This window comes from Piliocolobus tephrosceles, chromosome 10 (assembly GCF_002776525.5).
Source record: "Piliocolobus tephrosceles isolate RC106 chromosome 10, ASM277652v3, whole genome shotgun sequence".
NCBI classification, from domain to species: Eukaryota; Metazoa; Chordata; class Mammalia; order Primates; family Cercopithecidae; genus Piliocolobus; species Piliocolobus tephrosceles.
In genome coordinates, this window is record NC_045443.1 from 87,733,357 (window position 1) to 87,760,541 (window position 27,185).

General features: G+C 36.0%; 1 pseudogene; it reads right to left on the minus strand.

The window, feature by feature from the left end:
• Window positions 1-10,239: 10,239 nt before the first annotated feature.
• Window positions 10,240-11,003, minus strand: LOC111545432 (annotated as a pseudogene).
• Between the last annotated feature and the right edge of the window lie 16,182 nt (window positions 11,004-27,185).

Here is a 27,185-nt window from a genome sequence, read left to right on the forward strand (position 1 = left end):
AAGAAGAAGAAGAAGAAGAAGAAGAAGAAGAAGAAGAAGAAGAAGAAACAATATGTAAGAAGAAAAAAAAAGTTTCAAAGTATGCATGTACCATATGACTCCTTGTGGTCCATCCAAAGTAATTTCTTTATAATCAAACCTCTTTTTACAATGCCTCAAGTCTGGCTTTCTGACACAGGGACCTTACCTGACTTAGAAAATATATTTATGTAACCTGTCCTGCCAAATTCCAGAGGGGCAGCCATTCCCGTTGCTGTCTCTTTGCTCTGCCACAGAAGCAGGCCATTATTGCTAGACTATCTGCTTCAGTCTTTTTAGGTGTGAGCTACATCCCAATTACTGCATCTATAAGATTTCAGGGATACATGTTTAGCTCTTCATGCTGTTATCAACAGTTTCTTCATTTGGTTTTAAAGAAATGGGAAATACATTCTTCTCTCTAATTAAACACTTGTGATTTCTATTATTAGCAGTTTTTTACTTTTAATACACTTTGAGCTTTCTAAACAGATCCTGGATATAGATGATAGACTAATGTTTATTGCCCATTTTTGATAGTTTTTTGTAAGTACTGCATAGAAGAACTGCTATTTTGATTTGGAATGACACAGTAGTACCTACTGTTCTCAGCATTGAAGTCTCACCCAAAATTGTAAGTAGGAAGAGTCCTTGTGAATATCCTGTTAGATGAGCTAATAGAAAAGCATACAAATAATTTGAGTAGACAATTTCAACAATGTATAAAAAGATGTGCAAACTCATGAGTAATGTAATTGGGTATTATTTTATAGTAGTCAGACTTTACAATTTTTTAAAAGCCATAAACACTTATAAGGATATTCTCATATATTGATGATGGAAATGTGAATTACTACAGCCTCTGAAAATTAGGTATTTTTACAGATACATACTTTGCAGATATTTCCATTCTCTATGTTGTCTGTTTATTCTGTTGATAGTTTCCTTTGCTGTGCAGAAGCTGCCTAGTTTAATTAGTTTTCACTTGTCCATTTTTGTTTTGGTTCAATTGTTTCAGAGGACTTAGTTATAAATTCTTCTCCAAGGTGGAGTCCAGAATGATGTTTCGTGGGCTTCCTTCTAGAGTCTTATAGTCTGAAGTCTTACATTTAAATATTTAATCTACATTGAGTTAATTTTTGTATACGGTGAGATGTAGGGATCAAGTTTCATTTTTCTGCATATAACTAGCCAGTTTTCTCAGAATTATTTATTGAATAGGAAGTCTTTTCCCCATTGCTTATTCTTGTCAATTTTGTTGCAAATCAGATGGTTGTACATGTGTGCCTTTATTTATGGGTTCTCTGTTCTGTTACATTGTTCTATGTGTCTGTTTTTATACCAGTACCATGCTATTTTGGTTATTATAACCTTATAGAATAGTTTGAATTTGAGCAATGTTATGCCTCCAGCTTTGTTCTTTTTGCTTAGGATTGCGTTTGCTATTTGGGCTGCTTTTTTGATTCCATATGAATTTTAGAATAGTTTTTTTCCATTTCTGGGAAAAATGATGTTGGTAGTTTTATATGAATAGCTTTGAATCTATAGATTGCTTCAGGCAACATGGTCATTTTAACAATATTGATTCTTCCAATCCATGAGCATGGAACATTTTTCCACTTGTTTATCTACATTTCTTTTAACAGTGTTTTTTAGTTCTCCTCGTGGAGGCATTTCACCTCCTTGTTTAGATGTATTCCTAGTTATTTTAATTTTTTCTTGGCTATTGTAAATGAGATTGCAGTCTTGATTTGGCTCTGAGCTTGAATTATTGATCATTGGTGTATACAAATGCTACTGATTTTTGTACTCTGAAAATTTACTGAAGTTGTTTATCAGTTCCAGGAGTCTTTTGGCAGAATCTTTAAGGTTTTCTAGGTATAGAATTATATCATCCATGAAGAGGGGCAGTTGACTTCTTTTCCTATTTGGATGCTTTTCATTTCTTTCTCTTGCCTGATTGCTCTTGCTAGGACTTCCAGTACTGTGTTGAATAGGAGTGGTAAGAGTGGATATCCTTGTCCAGTTCTCAAGGTGAATGCTTCTTGTTTCTGCTCATTCAGTATGTGTTAGGCTTGTCATAAATTGTTCTTATTATTTTGAGATATGTTCCTTTGATGCCTAGTTTCTTGAGGGCTTTTATCATGAAATGATGTTGGATTTTATTGAAAACATTTTCCCATGCCTATTTAGATGGTCATAAAGTTTATGTTTTTAATTTTGCTTATGTGGTGAATAACATTTATTGATTTGCATATATTGAGGCATCTTTGCATCTCAGGAGTGTAGACTACTTGATCATGGTGAATTAACTTTTTATTTTCTGCTCTCAGGATATGCTTAAAGTGAGTTAACTTTTCAATGTGCAGTTGAATTTGGTTTGCTAGTATTTTGTTGAAGGTTTTTGTATTTATGCTCATCAGGGATATTGGCCTGTAGTTTTCTTTTTTTGTTGTTTCTTTGCCAGGATTTGGTGTCAGGGCGATGTTGGCTTCATAAAATGAATTAGGGAGGAATACCTCTTCCTTGATTTTTTGGAGTAGTTTCAGTGAAATTGGTACCAGCTATTTATTATCATCTGATAGAATTTGTCTATGAATTCTTCTGGTCTTGGACTTTTTTGGTGTTAGGTTTTTTATTACTGATTCAGTTTCCGAACTCAATATTGATTTGTCCAGTTTTCAATTTCTTCTTGATTCAATCTTGAGAGACTCTGTGTTTCCAGAAATTGATCCATTTACCGACATCATTAAACAGATCACTGAGGCACAAGACTAAGAAATTCTGTACTTAAACTCAGCACTTGACCACGTAGACCTTGTAAAAATCTACAGAACATTTCATCCGTCAACCACAGAACATACATTTGCATATGAGACGTACTCCAAGATTGACCACATGCTTGGCCATGAAGCATGTCTCAATAAATTTTAAAAAGTCAAAATCATACTAACCGTACTCTCAGACCACAATATAGTAAAAATAAAAATTGATACCAAAAAATCTCTTGAAATCACACAATTACATGGAAATTAAACAATTTGCTTCTGAATTACTTTTGATCAAACAACAAAATCAAGACAGAAATAATAATAAAAAAAAAGTTCTTTGAAAGAAATGAAAACAGAGACACAACATGTTAAAATCTTTGGGATGCACCAAAAGAAGTATTAGGAGGAAAATTTATAGCCCTAAATGCCTACCTACCTCAAAATATTAGTAATATCTCAAAATTAATGATCAAACCACTCCTAGATGGAATAGAAAAAACAAGAATATGCTAAACCCAAAGCTCAAACATCATCACACTTGGAGAAATTAGAAAAACAAGAGCACACTAACCTCAAAGCTAACTGAAGAAAATAAGTAGCCAAAATCAGAGGGGAAATGATTAAAATTGAGACCTCCAAATCCATACAAAGATTCAACAAATTCAAAGATTAGTTATTTGAAAGGATTAAGAAGATCAATTAGCTGCTAGCTAGATTATTGAAGAAAAAAGAGTAGAAGTCCAAATAAGCACAATTAGAAATGACAAAGGTGATATTACAACTGATTCCACAGAAATACAAAAGATTCTCTGGGACTATTATGAACACCTCTGCAAATACAAACTAGAAAAATTTCCAGTTTAAAAAAAAAATTTAAATGTATAAATCTATCGGTCCAGCAGTTTCACTTGGGGCTTCTAGTTTTCTGTCCTATAAAAATGAAAATGCTGGTAGGTAAAAATGTATTATCAAAATTGTATATTTCAGCATTGCTCAGAATGGCCAGGGTATAAAATAATATCAATAATAAATTTAAAAATCAACTTTCCACAACGTAAATGCTCTTAATAGGAGAATGAATGGTTGAATACATTTTGGAATGTTAGGCAACCCTTAAAAATAATAAATTTTTGAACTAATTCTCTCGTTGCTATCTTTCATGTATTGAGTGAAAAAAAGATACAGAAAAATGTTTGTTTTATGATCACATATTTGTGAAAAAAGTACTAGTGCCCTTAAATCTATGCATGCATTTATTCACATGCATAGGGGGTATATTATTATGGGAGTGGGGAAATAAACATAAAAATGATACATTAGGTTGCTAACATGGGTTATTTTTGATGATCTGGCAGAGGACTAATGTGAGTAGAGTAAGAGGAGAGAAAGTTGGAGACAGCAAACAAAACAGAATAAACATATACAATCGCATTTTTGAATTTATGTAAAAGTTATATGTTAATATTATAAATTAAGGAGATAAAAGCAAAACAAATTGCAAAGCTCTGAATTTCAACAGAAAAACAAACAAAACCAGAATCCCAAGAAATAAATTTATTAGCTAATATTCTCACACAGAAATTCAACTTCCATCATTCTTGTCAGTGGAAAAGAATTAATAATATAACAAATGAGCCAGACACAGTCAATATCAGATTTAATACAAGGCATAATTATAATTGAAAATACAAAAATCAAATAATGAAACATAATGTAGAGTTAGCTTCAATTTTGAATCTTCCTAGGGCTTAAAGTTTTCTATAATAAATTTCCCATAGCAAAGGATTTGTTTGCCCATAACTATTAAGCAACAGAGAAAAATAAACTGCTTTAATTAATCAATGTTTAATGCCTTGGTGGTGTTTTCTTCATCATTAAATAGACTATCTTTCTGTTATGATTAATTGATTTCTGAAGCCACAACACCCGGGCTGAAAGGGCATGAAAGATGCACAAGATATATTCTTGCTATGTCTGCAGACAGAAATTCTTGCTCCAACGAAGTAGTTATCAAAGTGTGGTCCAGGTATCCCCGAGGATTTACAAAACTTTTTCAAGTACACAAGGTTAAAAACCTTTTTTGTAATAATACTAAAACATTATTTGCCTTTTATACTGTCATTATCTCACAAGAGTACCTTGGAGTTTTCCAGAGGCTACATGATATTTTATATCTCAATAGATTAAACTCAGAAGCAGATACTAGAATTTAGCTCTTTTCTATTTTTAAAATTTAATAAACTGATAATTGTAAGTAGAGTGTTTCTCTGCGTTCTATGAGCTGTTTTAGCAAATTGCTTGAACCTAAGAAAAGGGTTGTGTGAACCCTAGTTTATAACCAGTCAGTCAGAAGCACAGGCTACAACCTCGGGATTGCATAGGCATCTAAAATGCAGATCTGTCTTTAAGAAACGAGCCCTCAGTCTAAAAGATCTGATGCTATATCCAGTAGAGAGTGGGACAGAATTGGAGGTCAGCTGGTGTTTGCTGCAGAATTTATTGGTTTGCATGTGGGAAAACCCTCACATATCTGATGAAGTGTTGTGCTGAGTGGTGTGTAAGAGAGAAGAAAACACTTTTGCTTTTGTTTTGCTTTTCTGTATTTTTAGGTACTATGCTACATTTTTATCTTATTTAAAGGATATACAAGATGATAAAGGATTTTATGAAGTGCACAGATTAACAGCCAGATTAAAGGGATGCAGAGAGTGGGGTATGAGGGAAGCTTCCATGTCCTCTCTGGGTGCACCAGTCTCCGTAACCTCCGTGTGTTCACCTGTCAGGAGGCTCACTGAAGCCTGTCTTTTTGGAATTTTATGGAGACTGTATTAAGCAGATACGATTGACTAAAACTTTGGCCACTGGCAATCAACTTAATCTTCAGTCCCTCTTTTTTTCCCAGAGGTGTTTCTAAACAAGCTGAAGCTTTCCAAAGTACCCCCGCCACCAGTCATCTCAGTAGCATAAAACAAACAAACAAACAAAACCCATTCATCACTCCAGAGATTCCAAGGATTTTAGGCTTTGTATGCCAGAAAACAGGAACTGAGACCAAATATGTGTTTCACGATATTACAGTACCATTTTATCTTTTCCAAGTGTAAGATTGATACTCTCACACTCTATTGTTGGGAGAGTAAACAAGTCAAACTATTGGGAAATACAGTCTATTCAAAATTTTTTAAAAAAGCTATTTTACTGTAACTGAAGCCTGCCTCCTTTTCTGTATGCAATCTATGGGTGTATTAACGTTGACTCAAGTCTGCAGTAAGAGAAGCACAGCCACATTCACTAAAGCACAGCTTGTACCACGAAAAAGTGAGAACAATCAAAGTGCTTATAAATAGAAGAATTCTGCAATAAGTTATGGATTGTCTCTTCAATGACATCCTACAAAAGCAATAAAAATGAATGATGTTGCTTCTTGGATGCTTGTATGAAAAACTTCCCAACATACAACTATTCTGATTATCATTAATGCAGTTCAAATTTTTAAGTAAGTTACAGAACAGTATGAGTGATATATACTGTGTACTTCATATATATACATATGCATACATGTATACATACAAATTCTAGTATATGAATAAGTGCTCATGGAGGGAGTATGAGTGTGTAAGACTATGGCATGTGTATATTTTCTGGAAGGCTACACAACAACTAATTAATAGTGAGAATTTCTAACAGTGTTAAAGGTAGACTAACGGGGGATTTTTGAGTTTTGCTCCACCTTTTTTTTTTTCTTTTTTTTTTTTTTGAGAGGGAGTCTTGTGCTGTCACCCAGGCTGGAGTGCAGTGGTGTGATCTCAGCTCACTGCAAACTCTACCTCCCAGGTTCACCCCATTATCCTGCCTCAGTCTCCGAGTAGCTGGGACTACAGGCGCCTGCCACCACGCCTGGCTAATTTTTGTATTTTTAGGGGAGGCGGGGTTTCACCATGTTGTCCAGGGTGGTCTCGATCTCCTGACCTCAGAATCTGCCCGCCTGGGCCTCCCAAAGTGCTGGGATTACAGACATGAGCCACTGCACCCGGCCTTTGCTTCGCTTTTATCTATCTTGTTTGAATTTTTTTTTTAAATTACAAACATATGTTAGTTTTAATAATACATTTAAAAAATAACATTTTAGTTAAAAAAATAAATGCAAATATTGTCTTCTTTCAGGAGTTTGCCTTCAGGAATACATAATTATATTAAACAGAAAAAGCTTCTTGAAAGGGAATAAAAAAGATAATATGGGTGGATTTGTTCTATGATAAAGTTAAATTCTACTCAATAAGCATTTTTAATCATCTACTGAATGAAGAGAATGTGCTCTATGCTGCAAGGACCTGAAGATTAACTAATATGGACTGTACCAACCCAATAATTTGCCATTATGAACTCAAGTGTCCTTAGTCCAGGCAGGTCTGCAGCAAGAATAGTATAAGGTGGAAGAAAGGTATTCACAGTTGCTTGGAAAATCAGGAGCAAGAAAAGCCCTAGGAAAAACTTTCCCTCGGGGAACTGATTAATATTTCGTGGTTCTGACATATGCCCGGAGACAGAAATGACAGTCAAGGAGGGGAAAATCAGATAGAGAATAAAGACGACAGAGGAAAGAAGCAGTAACTTCACATGAGTGACAGTAACAGCATTTTCTCTGTCCAAAGAGTAAGGCCTAATACTTATTGAGAATTCACTCTGGGCTTTGGCTAAAAAAAAATAAAGAGTTATTACAAAATGACAGACTAATATTATATAATGTATCTATGTAGTATATATTATGTGTATTACACATTATGTGACATATACCATGTTCTATCATCTAGATCACATATTATCAAATAGCTAACGTACATTTAGAGCATCATATTATTATCATTTCAAATCTTCCCAAGCTATTACCTCTTAACAACTCTCTCAGAGAGATGTGATTTTTTTCTAAGAGGGGAAAACATTATTTCTGAGAGGCTGAGAACCCATTCAAGGTTTCGTGGCTAGGAAGCAGTATGGTGAGGTCCTTGATGTTAAAGTCCTTAAAAATTTCACTGTACCTTTTTTTTTTTTTTTTTTTTTTTGAGACAGAGTCTTGTTCTGTTATCTAGGTTGGAGTGCAATGGCGTGATCTCAGTTCACTGCAATCTCTGCCTGCTGAGTTCAAGCGATTCTTCCTGCCGCAGCCTCTCAAGTAGCTGGGGTTACAGGCACCCACCACCATGCCCAGTTAATGTTTTGGTATTTTTAGTAGAGACAGGGTATCACCATGTTGGCCAGGCTGGTCTCAAACTCCTGACCTCAGGCAATCCACCCGCTGGGCCTCCCAAAGTGCCAGGATTACAGGTATGAGCCACTGTGCCCAGCCCACTGTACTTTTTATTTAAAGAGAATATATCCTTCCATACCCTACAACTTATGCAGCAGGGATACCTATTTCTCTATTATATCCACCAAACATGCACAACAACTTCAAATTTTGCATCTCATAACTGTCACGTTTTAAATATTGTTTATCTAATTTTGAGCTCTTATGTCATCACCAACAAAACTTTCCTGAGCACCTAATGTGTCCAGGACATTGTGTTAGAGGGAATAGATATAAATTAAAAAAGAAAACAATCTATGCTTTAAAGAGATTGATAACTGATTTCATGAAAAGGGAAACATATAGAAAAAGATGATAGTTGCATAAGGCAAGAAATGGCATATGCTAGGTTAAAAATACAATCAGAAGGTGACATGGAAGTTCAGAGAAAGGAAGCTTTTATTAAGCTTTGTAATCTTGGAAAACTTCCTTAATTTTCTTAGCCTCAGTTTCCTCATCTGTGAGGTAGGATCATAGAGACCATTTAATAAACAGACACTCTTATTAATATTTTCTACTCTTCCTCCCTTTATCCTCTCTTTTTCATTTTCATCTTCATATTTCCTGAGTTCTCAGACTAACTAACATGAAAAACTTCAGCGAGTATTTAAGGAAGAAAGAGAGAAGTGGAAATCATGGGGAGGGAGTTTTTGACACAGAAGAGATAGCAAGAGATGTATTGCTAATATCAAATTTAGAATATAGTAAAACATTTAAGAGAATGACTCAATTCATATAAAATTCCATGAACACATTCTACATTGGAGTTTATATGTGTTATTTGAGTCATGAAAATGCTCAATAATTAGCTTATCCTTTTTTACCTTCTTTCCACTCTGGCTCTGAAGTAAATGAGAAACAAAACAAAACAGAATAGCAGGACAGATGAAGACCTTGGGTATTGGCATTACTTCTAAGAAAGGCCAGGTTGCAAGATTAAGTTTAGCATAACAGCCAAATGGACTTGCTACCTACACCCTCAAAGAAGAGAAACTTTCTGCACTTAGGGTAACGTTGCATAGGACAAAGTGGCTGAGAAAAAGAAAGCCATGTTCTGGGTAAGAGGAAGGGAAGAGAACAGAGGAAGTGTCTGGGCAACTCACGCCTTGCTATTCTCTCAGACTTACCAGTCAGATCTTCCTCTACCTAGCGGGTGCAGAAAAATGGGCAATGTAAGAGGAAGGAAGGATTTTAGGAAATGCCTTCCCAACAAAACCAGGGAGTTGGTGAAGAGGTGCACTCAGGTGCACATGCATATACACACAGGCAGACACTGAAGACAGCAGTAGCAAAACCCAGGACATGCACTGACATCCAGCTGAACTGTCCTTCTATCAGGGGAGTTGATTGGGGGCAAAGAAAGAAAAGTCACATGAGCTAAAAAGAAGAGAATATCAGGTGCTGAGTCATCCTCCCAAACGGTTTTTCTCCTTTCTTGATTCTATACCACCAACCTACTGGACAGTTTAATATGTTTTCTAATTTTTTGAAAAGAAATTAAAACACAATATTTAGATTAAAGTTACCACTAATTTAGTTGTGCTCAGTTATCGGGAACCTTGTAGTGTCTCTTATATATTTTTAAAATATTTAGAATTAATATATAACATCTGTATAGAAAAGTGTTCATAAAGGTGTGGCTCAACATAGTTTTAAAAATAAAATGAACTTGAAACTATCACCAAGGTCAAGAAAGAACTTATGTGGGGCCTTCCCTATACCCATCCCCCTTCCTCAAGTAACCACAACCCTGATTTCTAACCATATTCAGATTTTGCCTTTATGTCTGTTTTGAACTTCACAAATACTGTCATGTTTATCTTTTCTTTTGTTGAATATTTTGTTTGTGACAGCTTTTTAAAAATTATTTTTTCATTTTCATGGTAATATTCTGTCACTTGAAATATACCATGGTCGCATTGTTCCATTTGATGTTGATGTTTTTGGGAAAGTTTCCAGTTGGAACTATTATAAATAATTCTGACACGTTCTTGTGTGTGCCTTTTGTTGCACATCAATACTCATTTCTGTAGATTGTAAATAAATAGTGATAGTGGTTGTACAGAATTGTTTCATATTCACGGTTACACTTTGCATTATCAGACCTTTTTTTTTTTTTTTTTTTTTTTTTCTTTTTTCAATTTGAGAGCCGGTACTGTTTATTAACTGACCAGCTTAGAAAAATAATCATGGTAGCCAACTTAGTTCATTCTTCTAATAAGCCTGTTGATTTGGTCCTCCCTGTTGCCAGCATCTCCACTTTCGACAAAATTGGTGGTTTTTTTCTTCATTCCACCTCGTGGAGAAGATAACTTGAAGGGCCACAGGAAGTTATTTGCCTCTTCGAAGCATTTTCCAACAGTATAGAGCTTATGAATCAGATCCTCCATGCAGATGATGCCATATTTACCAAGAGATCGAGGAATCAAAACTTTATCTGTCAAAGCAATTCGCTTCTTATTGATTTTGCCATAACCACGCTTGTAGATTAGTTCATTTACTGAGTTCAGATTGGGGTACCCCCATGCAATAACTGGCTCTACAATCCTCAACATGTTAATCGAAGCCTTGTTGAGCTTCACAGAGTTTCCATTGAAGATTTGACGAAGGCAAAGAAGCTGCAATACCTTTCGGACCTTTAGGCTCACGCCATTGATACCTCTGATCCTGACGACAAACGCCAATTTGGGTTCAGCAGGTACATAGAAGTTGCCAGCTTTTCTTGCCATCCTCGCCATTCGAATTTCAGTTCTGTACATCTGCCTATATTCCTTGTGATAGTGCTTTGCTTTTTCATAGATAAGCTTCCTCCTTGCCTTTTGAAGCATCTTTTGGGCAAACTTCTTTCTCAGGCGTTTAATCTTCAGCTCTGCGAAATTCCTTCGCTTTTTGTTAAGGGTTTCTGGCGCAGCAGGAACCTTCTTCCTCTTCTCTTCTACACCCTCTATGGTTCCAGCCGGAGAAAGAGGCATTATCAGACTTTTAATTTAACCATTCTGGAGTATGAGTGTTGGAGTATTGAATTTGTGGATCTAATTTGCATTGTTCTGATAACTAAAACGATTGGGCCCATATTCGTAAATTTGTTTACCATTGGATGTCATCTTTTCTAGGTTGCTTGTTCAGGTGTCTTGCCCATTTTAGTTTGTTTGCACTTTTCTAATTGATTATGCAAAAATAAGCGAAGTCTGGATATAAAATTTCTACTAGTCATATATATATTATATATATATTATAAGTCACTCTAGTACTTGCCTTTTTCACTCTCTTACTGATGTCTTTGATAACCAAATTTCTTCTTTTTAATATAGTTTAAAACTATTATAGTTAATACATTTAATATTTTTAAGTTTACTAAAATACCAATAAAATTTTTCTTTAGGGTTAATTCCTTATTCTACTTAAAAATATTTGACACAAATTTACAATCCACTGCTGATTTTTGTGTATATAATAAGAAAATTGTTTTTTCCTTATGGAGAGTCAATTCATCCAACACTATTTATTTAAAAGCAGCTTTTTTTGCTCAAGAGAAATGAAAACTTATGTTCACAGAAAAACATGCATGTGCTTACCAAACTGGAAATAACCCAGTTGTCTTTCAAATGATAGTGGTTAAAAGAAGGCTATGGTACATTCATATAAAACTGCTATCAATAAAAGACAGTGAATTATTGATAGATAGAACAACATGGATGAATCTCAAATGTATTTTGTTGAGAAAGATGCCAGTTACAAAAGATGACATACTGTATGTCTCTACCAATTTTCTGGTATGTATATATTGCCACTTATACCAAAAAGCCAAAACTTTTCAGATAGAAAACAGGTCTGTGGTTGCCAGGGAAAGTGCGGGTCAAGGGGGTGACTACAATGGTGTAGCATTCAGGAATATTTTGGGGGCAGTAAAGCTGTTTTTTCATCATGGTGGTGTATATACAACTCCATACATTTGTCAAATGTACAAAAAGTGCAATTTACAATTTGTAAATGTTTTAAAATCTAAACATTTAAGATATCTAAAAAAAAAAAAAAAAAAAAGAAGAAGAAGAAGACTTATTTTCTCCACTGCTCCATAGTGCCATCATAGCCATAAATTAGTCTGTGTGTACGTGAGGTACCTCAGCTTTGTGCTACATCACTGATTCAACTTTTTACTTGATAATATCATCTCATTTCATTTATAACTAATGTGGACAGGTTACACTGGCAATTGAGAGTTAGATAACATTTATAAGCTTGGAAACAAAGTGAATGATTTTTACCTTTCCACCAACTGAAAGTTGCCTCTTTTCCACAGTGAGATAGATTTGGAGATGTGACTCCCAGATCACTCCAGTTGCTTGAGAGTACTGTCAGCAGTTTTCAGCTAACACCCTCTTCAGAGTTGGCCTCAGCTGCAGAGAGCTGCCCTCACCAAAGCCATGGTTTTCTAGCTCACTTCTGATGACTGATTGAGGCAGGAGAATAAAGGACCAACTATGTCGGCCTAACACCTGACAACTCTGATAAACTTTTCCAGTTCCAGACCTCTTGATGAGTTTATCTGTTGCTGGTGAGCCTGTATTACACTTTGACTTTTACATATGAACATGGGACATCAAGTGAACATGTATCCAGAACTGCCTGTGATGAACAGACAGGTTTTGCCTGACTGCATAGCATAGCATAGCTTGGAATGCTACATCAAAATCAGTTATAAGTAGGACCAGAGAGCACTAGCAAATGCATAAGCACTTCATTCACTGCTGTTGCTTCAGCACCATCTATAAATTTATGTCTGTTGCATTATGATCTCAAATGACCAGCTGATAGAATAAAGAAAAATCAGAGATTTGGTTTACAGCTGAGTCAGCTTGGTATGTGAGGACAAGTCAAAAATGGACAACTGCATTTACATCCTTACTCAGAGGTGGTCTTGAAAGACAGTTGGTTGTTGGAGGGAGATAGGGAACGTTATCCCAATAGGCAGAGTTTTGGGCAATGCATCTGGTTATCTACCTGGTCATTTGGAAAGTGGCCCAACATTAGAATATATCCAAATTCATGGATGGCTGGTCAGGGACTTGTAAGGGGAAAGACTGGAAGATTGGAGGCAAGGAGAACTGAGATAGAGAAATCTGAATGCACACATTGAAGAAGGCACAAAGTGTGAATATCTTAGAATTAAATGTTAGATTAGAGCGCATTCACCATAGAGTAGGCATCCAACAATAAAGAAGACAAAATTACTCAGGCAGTGTATTTCATCCAGACTTTGAGATTCATTACCCTAGTGGTGGCATAATGGCTTCATAGAGGCAGTCCTCTGTGGCAGAGATGGAGACCACAGCCCCCCAAAATAGGTGGGCTTTCATTTACCAACACTGACACAGCTTCTACCAATGCTAAGTGTCTAAACTGCCAGCAACAAAGAAAATGCTGAACTCCTAACATGGTACCATTTCTAGAGGAGTCCAACTGAGCCTGTGGTGACAAGTTGATTATATTGAGTCCCTTCCAAACTGTAGGAGACATAGGTACATTTTCGCAGGAGTAGACACATATTCTATGCATGGTTTGCCTTTCCTTTCTTCATGGCCTCAGTCAGCACTACTATCCAAAGTCTTAGAGAAAGTTTGCTCCACTAGCACTGGCTGATACCACAAAACTTTATTTCCCAAAAGGGTAATAGTAGGCTTCTTACCATGGGATTCACTGTTGCTATCACATACGGTGTCTTCCACAAACTGCTGGCCTGATAAAGTGTTTGAAAGTCCAACGTAGTACGTGCCAGCTCAGAGCCAACACTTTGAGGGTGGAGTGCCAATCTCCACTTTGCTATATATATACCTCAAATCAAAACATATAACATGATATTATATCCCTCATAGAAGTACATGGGTTTGGAAACCAAATACTAGAAGCATGAATGGATCTGATCATCCATTTCCACAAGTCTGGGCTATGGATAATTCAAAGTTTCTGTCCCTCAGAGGGGGAGTACTTCAGCCAAGGAGCACAGCAGGAGGCTTATTGAACTATTTAGGCCGTTGTGTCTAGGGATCAGCAAGTAACTTGGCCTGGCAATTGATCTGATTATCAGGTGGAAATAAAGCTGATAGTACTCCATGGGAGCAGTGAAGAATATGTTTGGCATCTGAGATTTACTTGAGCACCTATTGGCATTTCCTGGTAGATAGACAAATGCAACAGCTTTGGTTTAAGAAGGGCATGGTGACCAAGAGCTCAGGCCCCTAAGAGATGAACATCTCTAGTCTGTCACCAGATAACCCCAAAGACAAGCAGCTGAGGGTGAAAGAAGCTTAGAGTGGATGATAAAAGAGAGAGAGGAGCATTATCATTTGTAGCTTGAACATCACCTTCAGTGGTCAGGAATATAGCGGGTCCCATTAAACTCCCTCTTCTAAACTTCTTTCAGGAAAAGGGACCCACTGCAATCCTGAAGGAGCTGCTCTGTGGATGCATATGAGAAATGGAATCATAGATGTGTAAGGGATTGAATGGTGAACACAAATGTGGTCCACAAGGATCCTTAATAACTGCTGGGAGTACTGCCAGCAGACAGCCTTTAGAGAGGAGCCTCTTCAGGAATTACTTCAGCTGTAGAGACCTACTTTTTCCAAGGTCATGGCTTTCCAGGGGTGGTCCACATTTAAAACTGATCTAGGCAAAAGAAAGAAAGTTCAAGCCTTTTTATCCCAAAGTGGGGCAACTCTGTTGGGTCATTTCAGATTTTAAATTCTTTGTGGTGTTGGCTGATGTTATTGGGTTGGCCTGGCAGCCCTACATACTCCTCTCCCCAATCTTCTTTTCTTCCTTTTTCATTCATGGCTTTTGATCTCAAGGCACTTCCTTTTTAAAAATTTTACCTCACATTTTTTGGACAGGATCTCACTTTGTTACCCAGGGCAGAGTACTGTAGCACAACCATAGCTCACTGCATCCTCCAGTTCCTAAGTGATGCTCCCACCTAAGCCTCCTGCGTAGCTAGGACTATAGGTGCGTGCCAGCATGCCCTGCCAATTTAATTTTTTTTTTTTTTTTTTCGTGGAGACAGGGTCTTGGTGTACTGCTCAGGCTAGTCTCAAATTCCTTCCCTCAAGTGATCATCCCCCCTCAGCCTCCCAATGTGCTGGGATTATAGTCATGAGCCATTGCACCTGGTCCCGAAGGCACTTCTTAATAAGCATCCTGCATGCTAAACCCTGTCTATAAAAGTCTGTAATAATTGGCTTTCTGTAAACCGAGCCAGCAATATGTAACCATGCTGAAGCCTCCAGAGAACTCTTGAGCATTTGCTACAAACCAGCCAGCAATCTCTTCCCATCCAAGTTTTTCAGTATATAAACTCCAGTCTCTTTGCAAGGTGTCATTCTGCTCCACAAAGAAGAATAAACTAGTTATTGATTATGTGTTTGCTTTCTATACACTCCAGTCAAGCTGCTTCCTTCTCCGTAGTGTGATGTGAACCCATATTGTAGGCTTTTACTCATGAAATGACTATATATTAAAAGAGAGATTCTCTCATCTCTAAGCCCTTCCTTATGAAGAAATGTATAAATAAATTTATTAATAAATTACCTATCACATTTTTCTTACTGAAAATAAATCACATGCCCTAAAGCTGCTGAAATCTCACTTGCAACTTAAGAATAATAAATTTGGTGGCTTTGAAATGATTTCTAAAAAACTCAAAATTACATATATTTATTCTTTTCATTTCTTATTCTCAGACTAGAATTGGCTCACTATTCATAGTAGAGGTAATGTAAACACCTCTTTTCAAGATGATACTATTCATGAATTATCTCCTCTAAGCCCAGATTACATAATCTTCTACTTTAGAAAAGGTTTTGGTATATCTCATTCCTATAGCAATCAACTTTATTGAGGAGATTTTTAGATTTTAAATACTTGAATTTTGTTTAAAAAATCAGACACATGTAAACTTAAATTTGACTTTTAATTTAGGAGGAATAAAACTTAATATTTCAACAAGACATTTACCCTGAAGAGAAACAATAACATGAAATAAAATAATTAGGGAGTATTTCATATATTAGAATGGCAAAAATACAAAATAAAACAAAACATAAAAACAACAATACCAAATGCTGGTGAGAATGCGGAATACATTCATTGCTGGTAAGGGTGAAAATGGTATAGCACTTTGGAAAACAGTTTGATCAATTTCTTGATAAAACTAAACATAGCCTTACAAGTGTTCCAGCTATCCCTTTTCTAGCTATTTACTCAAATAAGTTGAAAATTTAGGCTCACCCCAAAATCTGTACACAAATGTCTATAGGTTTATTCATAATCCTCTCAAACTAGAAATAACAAAAATGTCCCTCAAATGGTGAATCGATAAACAAATTGTATGTGGTATATCTATACAATAAAATATAATTCACCAACAAAAGATATGTGCTGTCAAGCCACAAAAAAAGTATAAATCTTACATGCATATTGCTTAGTAAAAAAACCAGTCTGATAAGGCAACAGACTGTATGATTCTAAATATACAGTATTCTAGAAAAGGCAAAATTATAGAGACAATAAAATATTTGTGGTTTCCTGGGATTTGAGGGGAAAGAGGAAGGTTGAGCAGGTGCTACACAGGGGCACATTAGGGCAGTGACAGTATTCTGTATATTATAATGGTGGATTCATGACGCTATGCATTTGTTAAAACCTATACAACTGTAACACAAGGAGTGAAGCCCAATGTAAACTATAGACTTTGGTTAATAATAATGCATCAACATTGGCTCATCAATCGTAACAAATGTACCACATTAATGCAAGATGTTAATAATGAGGAAGACTGTGAGGTGATAAAGAGTGGATGTAAGGGAATTCTGTGTACTGTGTCCTCAGTTATTGATTGTAAACCTCAAACTTCTGTAAAAAAACTTATTAAGATAAAAAGGAAAATATATATGTGTGTGTGTATATATACGTGTGTGTATGTGTGTGTGTGTGTGTATATATAATCTTACCACCTTAAAAATATTTGCTACTGTTAAATTGTCTAATATTTTAAGGCAGCTGTGAGATATATATTTTTATTATCTTAGAAACCTTGAGTTGGGGGCAAGGTAAAGCACATGGTAGAAATTTATTAATTGCCCAATGTGAATGACAAAATGTTTGACTTATGACACTTGAAGAGGGTCAGAAATTCTACAAATTATATTTATTACTTCATTCAATTCCTATCTCAACTTCGAAGTGAAATGTCATCCTTGTTTTTATTGGAGAGTGTTATAAATCAGGAATAGGAAAAGGAGGGGTTATAGCTGATGAGGCTGGATTGGCAGGGAAAGGAGAAGGATAACTCATTAGGTGGAATATGAAAAGGTAAATCCGAAGGTAAATCCAACATGCAGTCCCTGGAGAAATATCAAATGGAGGAGGAAGCATAGGCCAACCCACTCATGGGAAGTCAGTATGAAACTGGCAGTACTGTAATTATTTAGAATATAAGCAGTGAATTTGGAAAGCACACAGTGTTCTTTTATCAAGCTAGTCTAATCAGAGGGCATAGAATATATGTTATCAGATGTATGAGAAATTCCTAAATTGGAGATTAATTATGTCACTCTTTGACCTAGGATTTTAGGAAACAAATGTGAACTGAAGTTTGGACTCACGCTAGAGGACTGTATTATGGAGAGAGATAAAAAGAAAGAAAGCGGCGTCATGACCTTCATATAAAAAAGCAATACTTGCCTAACTTTCCCAAGCAGTACCCTGACATGAGAGGATGGTAAATAAACACCCAGGGAGCATGGGAGCAGAATCCAAACAAACAAACAAATAATTGAAAAACCCCACCATTTAAGAAATATCTTTGAAGTCTTATGCTTTAATTATTCATTTGATTTTTGCAGCCTGTGATATACTTGCAATTGTTTTAGTATAAGAAAACTGTGGTATGGTGCTCAATATGAAGTAAAACGGACACTCTGGAAAGATGTGTTTTGTTTATCCTACAATTTCATACACATTCATGGGCAATGGCTTTGGGGTATAAGCACTCCAATTTGTGAATAACCTACCTAGAAATCCCTGAGTTGCACTTAACTTCAGAACCTGCATAAGATGAAAGCTCATGGCTCCAAAGATCATTAGCTATTTGATATTATACAATTAAGACTATTTCTTTTTTTTTTTTTTATTATTATACTTTAAGTTCTAGGGTACATGTGCATAACTTATCTGTAAAGTGGTAAAATCTACTATATAAAGCTACTTTGCAAGGCTGACTGCAGGACCTGCTCTAAGTCACTTTATGGGATGATTTCTGTGTGTCTGAAATCTATAAAATTTTACCATTCTCACTTTAAAATTAAGATTCCTTGGCTCTTATTAATTCATGGAGATCCAATTTTGAAAGTATATTTATGGATGAGTGAAGTCAACATTGTCTAGTGAATAAACTTCAGAAAACCAGTAATAAAATTTGAGCTTCATTTCATAGGTTTATCATGTAGTAGCTAGGCAACTTTGGACCAATAACTTAATGTTTCTGAGATTCAGTTTCTTATCCACAAAAGGCAGAAATTTTATATCCTGCCATTAGTCACTCACAGGAACTTGTGAAGATTAAATAAAATAATGGATATGAAAATGCTTTTTCGTCGCTGATTCCACCATTTAACATTGCTCTACATCCGATTTCTAGAATTTTATTATTTTAAGGCAATATTGTAAAATCGCTTTCTGGAATTCTTGTATTCATAAAGTAACTTATCACCAGTTAGATATCAGAGGCTTCTTTCTCCTCAGGACAAGAATTTTGATTGCTTACTGTTTCCTCCTGCTCTCTTGTTTTCATTCATTTCTGCTTAGAAGAAGTTGTGCTGCTGGCCATAAAAATAAGACTTAGGGTTGCACATAGAACCAACTCCTTATTATTGTAAATGTTGCAAAAATGATAATGTATAAGAATCAGCAAACAATATAAAGAGTCTTTATATTTTCCTATATCTGTAATGGTAATGTATAATAAGCAAAATAGTTAAAAGTCTAAAATCACTTTTTATTTGGGTTTAAAATTATATTTATGCCTATATATGAATAAACATATCACATCTATACTAGAAATTCATCAAAACAATAAAGATATCCCTATAGCTATATTTAGTTCTTCATCTTTCCTCACTTTTGAAACAACAAATAAATTTCACCATTTATTTGATTGTTGCAAATGATCTCACTAAAGCAGACCTGTCTTCTTTAGTTTTTTGAGTTGTTTCTCCTGGCACAAACGCAGTCAATATATTTATTAAAATATTATCTTTTTGAATTATTTTATTAAAATACTTATTTTACTATGTCAAACAAATCATAAAAGCAGCAGATTAAGTAACAAATATTTGAATGCAAGATGTTTACAGATAATTTATATTTTTTGAGTTATACATAATTAACTTACATGTAATAAAAATGTTTATCCCCAAGAAGATTAGGCATATATTGAAATGGGAAGTTATAGAGAAAAATCTCTTTGAAAATGTTAAAGGTTAGAATTATTTTCATAGAATTTTAGTTTTATGTATAATGAAGTAATCTTTTTACATAAACTTGTATCAGTGCCACCACTCTTAATTACTATCACATTACTCATAAGGAAAGATTACATTGTGCACTGATGTGGAAAGAAGAATTTTGTTTAATTTGCACTCGTCTCCAATAAAAATTAAATATTTCATAATTTTTAATATGTTACATTTCAATTACTCATATATTAGCAAGAAATATTTTTTTGATTTAATTTTGCTATGATTCTGCTTCTAAATTTCCACTTTGACCCCAAAAATGGTATTATGTTAAAGCTTCAGTGCTTTCAAAATGAACAGCTCTGATGTAGGAATTAGTACCAGTTCTGTATCAATTTCTTATTTTAATCGTTGAGTATTGGGATTATATTTTAACATTTCTAGCTGTCTTTGTGCAATTTTTTTTTCTGTAAGTTCTTCTCATGAAACCCAAAGATTATACCCTTACTTAATATGGTACTCTTTAACAACTACTTTTAGCAGAACTGGACTTCCTGAACCATGAAGAAAACAGTGAAAATATTATATACTCCTTCCCAGAGTGTAATTTATGCAACTATAACCTCATTGTGTTCATTATTTATTGCTGTGTAACAAGATATCCCAAAATGTTGTAACCTAATAAAACAAACATTTATTATCTCATATGGGTCACTAATTTAGGAAAAGCTTAGGTGGGTAGTTCTCATTTAGAGTCTGTAGTAGACAGAATTCTGAGATGGCCCCAAGATTCCTGACTCCTAGTATTCAAACATTTATGTAATCCTCTTTTAATCAATAGAATATGGCAAAAGTGAAAGGATTTTCCAGATATGATTAAATCTCTAATCTATTGTCTTTTAGTTAATCAAATGGAGATTATCCTTTATAGGTCTAACTTATTTGGACGAATGACCTTGAAGAAGCAAGCCACCATGAATTCTACAATTGCAAGGAAATAAATTCTGTCAGCAAGCATCTTGGAAGAATATCCTGAGTTCCTTAAAGCAGTGAAGCTTAGCATTAATTTAGCCTTGTGTAACCCTCAACAGAGAACCCTCCTAAGACGTGTCTGAAATCCTGATTCATGAAAAACGTAAGATAATAAATATATGTTGTTTTATGCCATTTAATGTGTGGTAATTTATTAAATAGCAGTAAGAACTAATACAGGGTCTTTCCTGAAGTTGTAGTCAAGGCATCAGCTCAGACCAAAGACATCTGAAATCTTGACCAGATTGATGGATTCTCTCCTAGAACAGCCTACTTAATGTGACTATTGTCTCAAGGCCTCAGTTCCTTGCCATGTGAACCTCTCCATTAGGCTTCTCGAGTGTCCTCAGTACATAAAAGTAAGTTTGTACCTTTCCATAACTGCCTCATTTACACTGTGACATGGTAGCATGGTTTCCTCCAGAGTGAGTGATAAGGGTGGGGGAGGAGAAAGAAAGATTGAATATGTGCAACATAGAACTCACAATTGCTTTATAAACTATCTTGGAAGTAATGTCTTACCCTTCTACAATTATATTTGCCAGAAATGAATCACTAAGTCTACCCTACACTAAGGGAGGGGGTACAAAACTCCAATTTTCAAAGAAAAATATCAAAGAATCTTTGGATATATCTTAAAAACTATTGTAGGAAAGTATGATATTTGAGTGTATAAAATAAAATGACTATAGACAGATTAAAAGAGAAAAGACATACAAATTTATAGCATGCATGTGTGTGCACACAAGAGTCATACAAAATATGAAACTCAAAGAAGAGCCAGAGGACTGAGGTTTAGGTTTCACAGAGAAAGGAAAAGAGTGTTGAAGCATGGTGACAGGTTGTGAAAAGGGGAGGGGAGGAAAGGCATGGTGAGCAAAGGCTTTCTTGTGATGTAGATGAAGCTTCACCGGTAGCAGTCCTGAGAAAGAATAGATGGGAGCCCATAGTAAAATGTTCACTGTGAAACTTCTAAAAGTTTCAGACTTTTAGTCTCCTTTTCTGTTAATCACTTCCTAGATTCAGATAAGGCAAATAAGTGTGGGGGGTGGGGTCAGATAAAGCCTATTTGCATCTGCTGTTTATTTCACTAATGTAGATTTCCTTTACAGATGCAAATCCCTTCCACAAAAGGACAGCTTTTCATAGCTATTCCTGTGTTTGCAACTACTCTAAATAGCCATCTCAAAATATACCAAAGAAACGTATTTTGCTGTGGCATATTTTGGTTTCCTTCACCACTAAACTAATATTTAGCTTTTTGGCTCTTTGAATTTCATATAGGTCTTGGAGTAGTAGCCATTTTAGCATGATATTTTAATTCTAAAATTAGTAAGATTGAGATCCAGCAGCACTTTTTTTTTCATTATCTAGAAACTTTGTTTCCTAAACAATTCACTTATATACGAATGTTTTTCTGTGTATTCATAAAGCATGGTATTTATTTTCTTTCATTCTTACCTATTCTTTATATAACTTGACCCAAGTAGGTTCTAATCAAGAAATGTTCCCATCTCAAGTGACTCACTTGGCAGGCAAAACAAGTTAACTGCCAATAAGAATAAGAAGAGAGTAGGGTATCAGCAAGAGGATGAAGTTAGAAATATGAGTTGTTGGCTAGGCATGATGGCTCAAGCCTGTAATCCCAGCACTTTGGGAGGCCGAGGCGGGTATCACGAGGTCAGGAGATCAAGACCATCCTGGCTAACATGGTGAAACCTCATCTCTACTAAAAAATACAAAAAGCTAGCCGGGCAAGCTGGCGGGCGCCTGTAGTCCCAGCTACTCGGGAGGCTGAGGCAGGAGAATGGCGTGAACCCAGGAGGCGGAGCTTGCAGTGAGCTGAGATCTGGCCACTGCACTCCAGCCTGGGCGACAGAGCGAGACTCCATCTCAAAAAAAAAAAAAAAAAAAAAAAAAAAAAGAAATATGAGTGTTTCATAATTTTTTAAGCTACAGAAATTAAGAATATCATTCAAAAAATCAAAATGTTCTGCATTTACATTGATTAGTGACTAAACTTTACCGGATCTATTAATTTTTATAGAAGAAAAATTTATAGATATTAAAGTATTTTATAAATGTATTCACTGAGTTAAAATAAAACATATTACTTGAGTGAGAAAATTGCTGGTTTAATTTCCTTAAAGTACGTTTTCACATTAGGAAATCAAATATTTCTGTCCCTCAGAGTTCAAGGTATGTGACATTACAGAAATTAATGCATTGTTTTTTTCTCAGTGCAGAACTTTATGTCTCTAGAATATAAAACACTGTGATTTCAACAGTAATTGTGAGAATGCAGGAGCTGCTATTTAGTTTTGGATGCCAGTTTTGTTTTCCCTGCATGAATTCATTCACTTGTTCATTCAGAAAATGATATATAAGAAGTGTGTACTCTGAGTAAGGCAATATGAAAGGCACTAGGGATATTTATATGACATATACTGCTTCTTCCTTCAAATACTGTGGTCATGGTGCAATACGAGCATAAGAGGAATGCCTTCATCTACCTATGTGAATCGGGAAAGGGTTGGCCAGGGTATTAGCACTTGAAATAAGTCGTAGATGCAGAGAAGATATTTCATAAGCAAATCAATGCTGGAAGAGCATTCAAGCAGAAGGAAGGCAGTGAGTGAAGTTGAGAAAGAGGAAGGGAGAGGAAATTCAAATAGAAATTGTCAGTGCAAAATATTGGGAAATCTGATCAGAAACCCAGTTAAAAACCAAGTCAAAGTAAATCTTCAGATATTGTAAAAGAGGTAAAATGTTTGTATTGCTGGTGTTTATTTGGAAAGCAAAAAATGGCATAATCTTACTTTTCTAAAGAGCCTGGAGTTATTGTGCTATTTTATGAAGAAGAGATACTCCATAGCCAGTCAGCATATTACATTAAGTTAGAGTCCAATAAAATAGAAATGACTGAGTACATATCAAACTAAAGAAGAGTTGTTAATACTTTAGAAAAATGAGCTTAACTATGCAGTAGATACCTTGTTTCTTGGATATGGCAATACACTTATTTATTATGGTTGAATCTAAATGTTTGCTTGCCAATCACATCTGTGTCATCATTTCTCAACACAACTCAGTTTTTATTCATCTATTCATTCACAGATTACTTATTTGGTGTTTACAAAATCCTGGGATCTACTCTTTCTTCTTTGGATATAGCAGTGAATGAGACAAAGTTCTCTTCTTCATGAAGTTTAAAATCTAGTGGGAAAAAGATACAAAAATAAAAAATTATATCATATATATTGACATTTTCCAAGGATTAATTTAAGCAAATAAAAAGAGGGATAATAGTGTAGCAGGATGAGCCACAGACAAAACCTCTCAGACACCAAGTTGTAGAAGGAAGGACGTTATTCAGCTGGGAGCATTGGCAAGCTACCATCTCAAAATCCGAGCTCCCAGAGTGCACAATTTCTGTCCCTTTTAAGGGTTCACAACACTAAAGATTTCATATGAAATAGTAGTGACTGATTGAGCAAGCAGGGCTTTTGTGACAGGGGCTGCATGTGCCAGTGGTCAGAGTGAAACAGAACAGGGCAGGGAGTTTCACAATGTTATTCTATACAATGTCTGGAAGTTATCAATAACATCGGTTTCTAAGTTATGAGTTGATCTTTAACTACTGGGTTTAGGCGAGGCAGGCCCAGGCCTGGTTTTGGGCCTGGTGCTGGGCTGCCTGTCTTTTGTTTCACTTCCTTATTTTTGCCTTAAAACAGGTATTGAGTATGAAACAATATGAAAGGGTCTCTCTCTTTCCCAATTTCCCCCCTTTGAGACTCTCACTTCTTATTTGTGGGAGTTCTCACTCTTATTTTTGCTACTTATGTCTTTTTGTGCAGTAGATTGATAGTGATTCATATAGTACACTTGTACTGAAGCATTTTGGTGAACTAAGGTAGCGATGAAGCTTTTTTTTATCATTTGAGGAAGTACAGGTATCAGACAAGGGAGCAGTAAGCAGGTTTCTATTACTATTATTACTCTTATTATAAGAGTTTTAAATCCTCCTATTACTGGGAACTAATTTCTAAACATGGTTCCCAGATTAAGTCCATACCACACTTGCATGGGTACATGTGCCAGTTTTGTCACATTTTTAGCTTCAACTACTTGCCCCGATCATCTATGTGTAGACAACAATTAGTAAGGTTAAATTTTCCACAAAATCCTCCTTCAGCGGCTAGCCAGTAGTCAAGAGCTAGTCTATTTTGATAGATAGCATTTCTCATCATAGTTTCTTGCTGGTCAAGAACAGTCAAGGCTTGACTTATTTTATTAGTAATAATTTTTAAAATAGCTTGTAACCGTATGATTCAGTTGAGCATGTAGATGGGGGTCTGATAACCCCATGAGCCATCTTGTGCCGAAGTGGCAGGTACATAGTACTGTATGATTCTTTAAGGGGGCCATTCATCATCTCTTCAATCACCTATGGCTATGCTTCATTTTTCATGGGAAGCATAGACTGGGAAGTCCAGAATGTTCACCTGTTTTTGTGGGCAGTAAGAAGAAAGATGGCTTAATGGTGCCAATTACACCGCTACCTGTTCACTGATCAGGCAGCTTAGCATAAGCTGTGTCTACATATCCAGTATAATCCTGTGGGGGCCGTCCAGTCCCAGTGGAATTCTGGGTGGGTCCAAACAGTCTGCAGCTTTGGAAATTTACTGAATGGATTTCTTTCTGTGTAATTGGAACTCCACCATGTAACTGTTTTTGTGGTACTATTATACAGATTTTGACCAAGACAACTAAGCCACCCTACAGGATGAGTGAATCCTTTTCCTTCTCTAGCTATGCAATACTGTCCAATAATTGAGGCTTTTAGAACCCCAAAATTGTCAAGGTGTTCTTTTGGGCCGGGAATTCGTCAGGAACTGGGTCTGTAAGAACTAATTATCAGGCTTCCCATGGCCATTGATCTCCTGTTACAGTTCCTCCACAAACATAACATGAAGTGAATTTTAGAGACTGGGCTACATGTTCAGCTAATTGCAAAAACAAATTTTTAGTTCTTTCTGGAATCTCAGGTACTGGCACATTTAGTTCATCATAGAAAGTCTGAAATACTGATTCTGAAGAGTGTCTTTGAACCTCTCCTTTTATTAGGATGTTTATGCTAGGAGATCCTTTTCCATCAATGCCTAATGTTATGTATTTTCCTCTATTCTATTTTGGGTCTGAGGGGTTTGTGATTACCAATTTTAAAGGGTTGCAGCTCCTGCTCATGCAAGAGGGACTGACTTTTCTTTCTTGGAGCCAAACAGAATCTTTTTAATCTTCTTTTCAAGTAGCTCAAATGACACAAGACCAGTATTGACACATCTCACATAAATATGATTTTTGACAGATATACTTATTTTCTGCTGTGTAACTTTTTTCCCAATCTGGAGAACCGCATCTTATCTCATGCTGCTTACTATTAATCGTGGCACAGGCATCAAATTTTAAAGTTACATTTTTGAGGACCCCTCTTTCTTCTGTTCCAACTATTGCTTTACTTGTGTCCCTTAGAAAAGGACCAGTCCTTAGTCTTACTTCAAAGACTGTGATCATGGGAGGTTCAGAAGGGTCATAGCACCCATTGGGCTGGTCACTTCCTGGATTACATACTTTGTACTGGGTGCCATTATACAAACAGGTTCCCTTTGGAGTTCCTAGGCATTCATAACAGCTATAAAATAAAAAGATTGTCTTAACTTGTCCTACCCCAGTGACCTGATGTATGCACTGAAGCCAGTCCTCTGTGTGGGAAGAAGCAGTGGAAGCTTTTACCACACAGGTCCATGTTATAAGCAAAATAAGTACCACGACGATGATTTTCCTCATGCTTGGTTTGGCATCCCAGGTCTCAGCGGCTGCAGGCTTCATGCCAAGTCAGCCACAAATGCCTGCCCATTATCTGAGCTATTGTGTAGAGTCAGTCCAAACCTAGGGATGAGATCTTGAAGAAGCACACGGGTTACTTCACGAGCTTTTTCGGTTCGTGTTGGATAAGCCTCCACCCACCTAGAGTAAGTACACACTAGAACCAGTAAATACTTGTTACTTCACATTTAGGCATCTCTGTGAAGTCCACTTAAAGATCTTCAGAAGGAGCCGCTCCATAGGCTCCTATGCCAGGAGACACAGAGAGTCCTTGCTTTGCATTGTGCTGTCGACAGGTAACATCGCTGCGCTACTGTTTTAGCAAGAGCTGGCAAGTGTGAGATGTAGAAATACTGGCCTAACAGCTTTTCAAGTGATTCTTGGCCTAAATGGGTAGTTTCATGTACAGCCAGCACGACTGCGGCTCCTAGCAGCTGTGGCACAGCTATTCTTCCATCTGGTAACTTTATCTATCCTTCTTTTATTGTTTGTCCTCCTTCTGCCTGAAGAAAATCTTTTTCCTCTTTAGAATAAGTTGGAACCTCCCCAAGCATTTGAGGGAGTAGTGGGTCTGTGACTGATGCCCAGTAAGGAGTAGATGCTGCTTTTCGTGCCTCTGTGTCT